The sequence below is a fragment of the Arachis ipaensis genome, chromosome B2 (assembly GCF_059453495.1).
Source record: "Arachis ipaensis isolate K30076 ecotype BB chromosome B2, ASM5945349v1, whole genome shotgun sequence".
In the NCBI taxonomy this organism is placed as follows: Eukaryota; Viridiplantae; Streptophyta; class Magnoliopsida; order Fabales; family Fabaceae; genus Arachis; species Arachis ipaensis.
This window is the reverse complement of record NC_142437.1, coordinates 96,484,547-96,493,533: the sequence shown is the minus strand read 5'-3', so window position 1 is coordinate 96,493,533 and position 8,987 is coordinate 96,484,547. Positions and strand designations below refer to the sequence as shown.

The 8,987-nt window shown below is 40.3% G+C and overlaps 1 non-coding gene across 1 annotated transcript; it reads right to left on the bottom strand.

Annotated features, from left to right (window-relative positions):
- Positions 1-108, bottom strand: LOC148574928 (small nucleolar RNA R71). The gene has a single exon (XR_015905727.1). It is a non-coding gene; the product is annotated as a small nucleolar RNA R71 (small nucleolar RNA).
- Between the last annotated feature and the right edge of the window lie 8,879 nt (positions 109-8,987).

The following is an 8,987-nucleotide window of genomic DNA, read 5'->3' as shown; positions in this document are numbered from 1 at the left end:
AAGCTTAGAGCTGATGTTCAAACCTTCAGACAGAAAGAAGGTGAATCCCTCTATGAAGCTTGGGAAAGATACAAACAGTTGACCAAAAAGTGTCCTTCTGACATGCTTTCAGAATGGACCATCCTGGATATATTCTATGATGGTTTATCTGAGCTATCAAAGATGTCACTGGACACTTCTGCAGGTGGATCCATTCACCTAAAGAAAACGCCTGCAGAAGCTCAAGAACTCATTGACATGGTAGCTAATAACCAGTTCATGTACACTTTTGAAAGGAATCCTGTGAGTAATGGGATGCCTATGAAGAAGGGAGTTCTTGAAGTTGATACTCTGAATGCCATATTGGCTCAGAATAAAATATTGACTCAGCAAGTCAATATGATCTCTCAGAGTCTGCATGGAATGCAAGCTGCATCCAACAGTACTCAAGAGGCATCTTCTGAAGAAGAAGCTTATGATCCTGAGAACCCTGCAATAGCAGAGGTAAATTACTTAGGTGAACCTTATGGAAACACCTATAACTCAACATGGAGAAATCATCCAAATTTCTCATGAAAGGATCAAAAGCCCCAACAAGGCTTTAACAATGGTGGAAGAAACAGGTTTAACAATAATAAACCTTTTCCATCATCCACTCAGTAACAGACAGAGAACTCTGAACAAAATGCTTCTAATTTAGCAAATCTAGTCTCTGATCTATCCAAGGCCACTGTAAGCTTCATGAATGAAACAAGGTCTTCCATTAGAAATCTGGAAGCACAAGTGGGCCAGCTGAGTAAAAGGATCACTGAAATCCCTCCTAGTACTCTCCCAAGCAATACAGAAGAGAACCCAAAAGGAGAGTGCAAGGCCATTGACATAAGCACCATGGCCGAACCTGTAAGGGAAGGAGAGGACGTGAATCCCAAGGAGGAAGACCTCCTGGGACGTCCAGTGATCAATAAGGAGCTTTCCTCTGAGGAACCAAAGGACTCTGAGGCTCATCTAGAGACCATAGAGATTCCATTGAACCTCCTTATGCCCTTCACGAGCTTTGATGAGTATTCCTCTTTTATGAAGAGAATGAGGATGTCACTGAAGAGCAAACTGTCAAGTTTCTTGGTGCAATCATGAAGCTGAATGCCAAATTATTTGGCATTGATACTTGGGAAGTTGAACCTCCCTTGTTCATCAATGAACTAAGTGATCTGGATCAACTGACATTGCCTCAGAAGAGACAGGATCCTGGAAAGTTCATAATACCCTGTACCATAGGCACCATGATCTTTAAGGCTCTGTGTGACCTTGGTTCAGGAATAAACCTCATGCCCCTCTCTGTAATAGAGAAACTGGGAATCTATGGGGTGCAAGCTGCTAAAATCTCACTAGAGATGGCAGACAGCTCAAGAAAACAGGCTTATGGACAAGTAGAAGATGTATTAGTAAAGGTTGAGGGCCTTTACATACCTACTGATTTCATAGTCCTGGATACTGGAAAGGAAGAGGATGAATCCATCATCCTAGGAAGACCTTTCCTGGCCACAGCAAGAGCTGTGATTGATGTTGACAGAGGTGAAATAGTCCTTCAATGGAATGAGGACTCCCTTGTGTTTAAAACTCAAGGATCTCCCTCTGCAACCATGGAGAGGAAGCATGAAAAGCTTCTCTCAAAGCAGAGTCAACCAGAGCCCCCACAGTCAAACTCTAAGTTTGGTGTTGGGAGGCCACAACCAAACTCTAAGTTTGGTGTTGAACTCCCATATCCAAACTCTAAGTTTGGTGTTGGAGAGTCTCAACAAAGCTCTGCACAGCTGTGAGGCTCCATGAGAGCCCACTGTCAAGCTATTGACATTAAAGAAGCGCTTGTTGGGAGGCAACCCAATGTTTATCTAATTCTTATTGTTTTTCATATTTTCTTAGGTTCATGATCATGTGGAGTCACAAAATAAATATAAAAATTGAAAACGGAATCAAAAACAGTAGAAGAAAAATCACACCCTGGAGGAGCATCTGTCTGGCGTTCAGCGCCAGAACAGAGCATGGTTCTGGTGCTGAACGCCCAAAATGGGCAGCTTCTGGGCGCTGAACGCCAGAAAAGGCATGGTTCTGGCGTTCAACGCCAGAAATGGCACACAAATGGGCGTTGAACGCCCAAAATGGCCACCAACCTGGCGCTGAACGCCCAGAGTTGGGTACAAAGGCATTTTTACATGCCTAATGGGTGCAGGGATGTAAATCCTTGAACACCTCAGGATCTGTGGACCCCACAGGATCCACTCAGGATCTGTGGACCCCACAGGATCCCCACCTACCTCCACTCACTTCTTCTCACCACTCTCTTTCACACAACCTCATAAACACTCTTCCCCAAAAACCCTTCACCAATCACCTCAATCTCTCTTCCCCATCACCTCTTCACCACTCACATCCATCCACTCTTCCCCATAAACCTACCTTATAAACTCCACCTACCTTCAAAATTCAAAACCAATTTCCCACCCAAACCCACTCATATAGCCGAACCTTAACCCCCCCTCCCTTCCCTATATAAAGCCCTCCATTCTTCTTCAAATTCACACAACACAACCCCTCTATACCCTTCTTGGCCGAACCACATCACCCTCTCCCTCTCCTCCATTTCTTCTTCTTCTTCATCTATTCTTTTGTTTATTGCTCGAGGGCGAGCAATATTCTAATTTTGGTGTGGTAAAAGCATAAGCTTTTTGTTTTTCCATTACCATTGATGGCACCTAAGACCGGAGAATCCTCTAGAAAGGGGAAAGGGAAGACAAAAGCTTCCACCTCCGAGTCATGGGAGATGGAAAGGTTCATCTCCAAAGCCCATCAAGACCACTTCTATGATGTTGTGGCCAAGAAGAAGGTGATCCCCGAGGTCCCTTTCAAACTCAAAAGAAATGAGTATCCGGAGATCCGACATGAAATTCAAAGAAGAGGTTGGGAAGTTCTAACAAATCCCATCCAACAAGTCGGCATCCTAATGGTTCAAGAGTTCTATGCCAATGCATGGATCACCAAGAACCATGATCAAAGTAAGAACCCGAATCCAAAGAACTATGTTACAATAGTTCGGGGAAAATACTTGGATTTTAGTCCGGAAAATATGAGGTTGGCGTTTAACTTGCCCATGATGCAAGGAGATGAACGCCCCTACACTAGAAGGGTCAACTTTAATCAAAGGTTGGACCAAGTCCTTATGGACATATGTGTAGAAGGAGCTCAATGGAAGATTGACTCCAAAGGCAAGCCGGTTCAACTAAGAAGATTGGACCTCAAGCCTGTAGCTAGAGGATGGTTGGAGTTCATTCAATGCTCAATCATTCCCACCATTGACTCCAAAGGCAAGCCGGTTCAACTAAGAAGATTGGACCTCAAGCCTGTAGCTAGAGGATGGTTGGAGTTCATTCAATGCTCAATCATTCCCACTAGCAACCGGTCTGAAGTTACTATAGACCGGGCCATCATGATTCATAGCATCATGATTGGAGAAGAGGTGGAAGTTCATGAGATTATACCTCAAGAACTCTACAAGGTGGCTGACAAGTCTTCCACTATGGCAAGGTTAGCCTTTTCTCACCTCATTTTCCACCTATGCAATTCGGCTGGGATTGACATAGAGGGAGATATCCTCATCAAAGAGGACAAGCCCATCACTAAGAAAAAGATGGAGCAAGCAAGAGAGCCCAGTCATGGAGCTCAAGAGGCACAAGAAGCTCATTTCCATGAGATCCCGGAGATGCCTCAAATGCACTTTCCTCCACAAAATTATTGGGAGCAAATCAACACCTCCCTAGGAGAATTGAGTTCCAATATGGGACAACTAAGGGTGGAACATCAAGAGCACTCCATCATGCTTCATGAAATAAGAGAAGATCAAAAAGCAATGAGGGAGGAGCAACAAAGACAAGGAAGAGACATAGAAGAGCTCAAGGACATCATTGGTTCCTCAAGAAGGAAACGCCACCATCACTAAGGTGGATTCATTCCTTGTTCTTCTTTCTTCTGTTTTTCGTTTTCGATGTTATGTGCCTATCTATGTTGGTGTCTTCATTACATGATCATTAGTAGTTAGTAACTTTGTCTTAAAGTTATGAATGTCCTATGAATCCATCACCTCTCTTAAATGAAAAATGTTTTAATTCAAAAGAACAAGAAGTACATGAGTTTCGAATTTATCCTTGAACTTAAGCTTAATTATATTGATGTGGTGACAATGCTTCTTGTTTTCTGAATGTATGCCTGAACAGTGCATATGTCTTTTGAAGTTGTTGTTTAAGAATGTTAAATATGTTGGCTCTTGAAAGAATGATGACTAGGAGACATGTTATTTGATAATCTGAAAAATCATAAAAATGATTCTTGAAGCAAGAAAAAGCAGCAAAGAACAAAGCTTGCAGGAAAAAAAATATAAAAAAATAGGAAAAAAATAGAAAGAAAAAGAAAAAGCAAGCAGAAAAAGCCAATAACCCTTAAAACCAAAAGGCAAGGGCAAATAAAAAGGATCCCAAGGCTTTGAGCATCAGTGGATAGGAGGGCCTAAAGGAATAAAATCCTGGTCTAAGCAGCTAAACCAAGCTGTCCCTAACCATGTGCTTGTGGCGTGAAGGTGTCAAGTGAAAACTTGAGACTGAGCGGTTAAAGTCAAGGTCCAAAGCAAAAAAGAAGAGTGTGCTTAAGAACCCTGGACACCTCTAATTGGGGACTTTAGCAAAGCTGAGTCACAATCTGAAAAGGTTCACCCAATTATGTGTCTGTGGCATTTATGTATCCGGTGGTAATACTGGAAAACAAAGTGTTTAGGGCCACGGCCAAGACTCATAAAGAAGCTGTGTTCAAGAATCATCATACTGAACTAGGAGAGTCAATAACACTATTCGAAATCTGAAGTTCCTATAGATGCCAATCATTCTGAACCTCAATGGATAAAGTGAGATGCCAAAACTATCCAAGAGGCAAAAAGCTATAAGTCCCGCTCATTTGATTGGAGCTATGTTTCATTGATAGTTTGGAATTTATAGTATATTCTCTTCTTTTTATCCTATTTGATTTTCAGTTGCTTGGGGACAAGCAACAATTTAAGTTTGGTGTTGTGATGAGCGGATAATTTATACGCTTTTTGACATTGTTTTTAGTATGTTTTTAGTAGAATCTGGTTACTTTTAGGGATATTTTCATTAGTTTTCATGTTAAATTCACATTTCTGGACTTTACTATGAGTTTGTGTATTTTTCTGTGATTTCAGGTATTTTCTGGCTGAAATTGAGGGACTTGAGCAAAAATCTGATTCAGAGGTTGAAGAAGGACTGCTGATGCTGTTGGATTCTGACCTCCCTGCACTCAAAGTGGATTTTCTGGAGCTACAAAACTCGAAATGGCGCGCTTTCAATTGCGTTGGAAAGTAGACATCCAGGGCTTTCCAGCAATATATAATAGTCCATACGTTGGCCAATAATAGACGACGTAAACTGGCATTTAACGCCAGCTTTTTACCCAAATCTGGCGTCCAGCGCCAGAAAAGGAGCCAAAACCAGAGTTGAACGCCCAAACTGGCACTAAAACTGGCGTTCAACTCCAAGAAGGACCTCTACACGTGCAACACTCAAGCCCAGCCCAAACACACACCAAGTGGGCCCCGGAAGTGGATTTATGCATCAATTACTTACTCATGTAAACCCTAGTAGCTAGTTTATTATAAATAGGACCTTTTACTATTGTATTAGGCATCTTGGAATGCATAGTTCTTAGACCATGGGGGCTGGCCATCTCGGCCATGCCTGGACCTTTCACTTATGTATTTTCAACGGTAGAGTTTCTACACTCCATAGATTAAGGTGTGGAGCTCTGCTGTTCCTCAAAGATTAATGCAAAGTACTTCTGTTTTCTATTCAATTCATCTTATTTCGCTTCTAAGATATCCATTCGCACCCAAGAACGTGATGAAGGTGATGATTATGTGTGACGCTCATCACCATTCTCCCCTATGAACACGTGCCTGACAAACACTTCCGTTCTACATGAAATAAGCTAGAATGAATATCTCTTAGATCTCCTAACCAGAATCTTCGTGGCACAAGTTAGAATGATGGCGGCATTCAAGAGAATTCGGAAGGTCTAAACCTTGTCTGTGGTATTCCGAGTAGGATTCAATGAATGAATGACTGTGACAAGCTCAAAACTCGCGATTGCAGGGCGTTAGTGACAGACGCAAAAGGATAGTAAATCCTATTCCAGCATGATCGAGAACCGACAGATGAATAGCCGTGCCGTGACAGGGTGCGTGAGCATATTATTCACTGAGAGGATAAGATGAAGCCATTGACAAGGGTGATGCCTCCAGACGATTAGCCGTGCCGTGACAAGGCATTGGATCATTTTCCCGAGAGATGACCGAAAGTAGCCATTGACAGTGGTGATGTATCACATAAAGCCAGCCATGGAAAGGAGTAAGACTAATTGGATGAAGATAGCAGGAAAGCAGAGGTTCAGAGGAACGAAAAGCATCTCCATTCGCTTATCTGAAATTCCTACCAATGAACTACATAAGTATTTCTATCCCTATTCTATTAATTATTATTCGAAAACACCATTATCAATTTATATCTGCCTAACTGAGATTTGCAAGGTGACCATAGCTTGCTTCATACCAACAATCTCCGTGGGATTCGACCTTTACTCACGTAAGGTATTACTTGGACGACCCAGTGCACTTGCTGGTTAGTTGTATCGAAGTTGTGAACCATGGTATTGGCACCATGCTCTTGGCGCCATTGCCAGGGAAAGAAAGAGCCATAAATTTTACCTAATTAAAGTGTAATCACGATTACGCGTACCAAGTTGCTCACGTTGCCAGGGATTGTTCGAGCCTGGACATCACAATTTTGTGCACCAGCTTTCAATTGACCACATGAATGATGAAGAGTTGAAGACTTAGTGGCTAATTGAGGTCCCTGAAAGGTAGCTAGAATTTTACGTGGCACGTCGGTATTTCACGTTGCACGAGCTTGTTCATAATCCAATTCACTCTCTGACTGGCTCACATTGCATGTAGAGTATCTCACATGGTACGTGGGTTTGTTCTTCCCTCAATTTTGGCCTCTGTTTTCTCCAGCCGTTGCACGTAGGAAATTCTACGTCCCATGTGAAAGTGCAATCATGCGTATGCATGAAAGATGTGTACGCATTTCACCTCAAAATTCCTCTTGTTGTGCGTACGCATGCACCATGTGTATGCTTGATAGCCCACATACCACGTGAAATTTTTCACATTCCATGTAAGGAAACTCACGTCCCACGTAAGAAACTCACGTCCTACACTACTCTTTTGTTGCCTCAAATTGCTCTTTGTTCGGTCCAGCCGTGGCCCTTGAAGAATTCCACGTCAAACAACATGTATTTTTCCTTCAAGGGTGACCCAAATTGGCTTGTTTGTGGTGTACTTTTGTTGCATGAGGAAGTTGTGTGAGACTCATGTCAACTATAGAATATTATATATCATTGAAAAGCTCTTGAAGTTAGCTTTCTAACGCTGTTAGAAGCAAGTTATTTGGTCCTTTATAACTCATGTTATGCTCCTTTGAAGGTGAAAATGTCAAGCTGCCAAGCACCTCACGTACTACGTGACTTTCTCCATGTTTTACGCGAAGTGGGAGTCATGCGTACGCATGAGGGATGCGTATGCATGATATCCTTTTTTGCTCCTTTTTGTTTTTGGCTTAGAATGATGATTTGCACCCTTAGATTCAATGTTCACTATAGACTATTATATATTGTTGGAAAGTTTTGGAAGTTAACTTTCTAATGGTACTAAAATAACCTTATTTGGAGCTTTGTAACTCAAGTTATTCTTGTTGAAGTACGAAGAGGTCATGGTTGACAGCATCCATCAATTCTCTTTGCACTTGTCCTCAATTTTTTGTTCCTCCTTGTGCCTTTACTTCTCTTTTCTAACATTTTTGTACAAGAATCATGAAAGCAAGGAAATCAAAGTACTAATAGAATAGCCTTAAAAATTATATAATTATCAAGCAAAAATCACAACTTTTTTTATAACAAATGCCAATGAAAAGTGCTTAAGATGCTCATGTATCAATGTGTATGAACTTTGTTAGTACAGTATAATTATAATTGCACATAAAAACACACAAAAAAAATTAAATCGGTTTATTACCATACCTCATTAGAGCTAGTGTGGTTTTTCATATTCTCAAAAATTAGTTGATTGGCAACAACTTCATTAGATGAGTCTGTCTGTTATTCAAATTCATCAACTCCTTCTAACATAAACACCGTATTAAGGTCAAATTCAAATGCCATACTACTTGAAATGATAACTAAGACTTGTTATAAATTCCTTTAGCCTATTCCAATTGTACTTTCAATTAAGGTGCATTCTATGGTGTAGAAATGAAATTGTTTCTACATGTGTAGAAGGATAGGTGTCAATGCATTAGTAGTTCATGTTGATGGCTCTTGAATAGGGAAGAATTAATTAGACTACACAATTGTTGATTCATTGGACCCACAAAAAAAAGAGAGTGTGTGATATTGTATTTGTGCTATAGAGACAACTTATTAAATTTTTTTTATTTTAATAAATTGAATAAATATTTTATTTATTAAAATAAATAATTTAAAAAATTATTACTATGTAGACGAGATATATGTATTTATAAATATAAAAATATATTTTATAAAAATAATAAAAAATATTAATAATTTAAATTAGACCAAATTCTTAAAAATAGAACATTTCAATTAATATAGAAGGTGGACAATCTTAACCGTACTACTTCCATCCACTGACGTTTTTTATTAGAATTTACACTAAATCAATTCAAATAATAATAAGGCGGGATTCGAACCCCCACTTGCTTAAGCAAACTAGTGAGCTAACCACTAGACCAAGTTCATTAATTAGTTAGTTAAAACCGACTATTTCTTCTGTTATTTTGAAACTGCTCATCTTTTCTATTATTTGAAACTGCTTATCT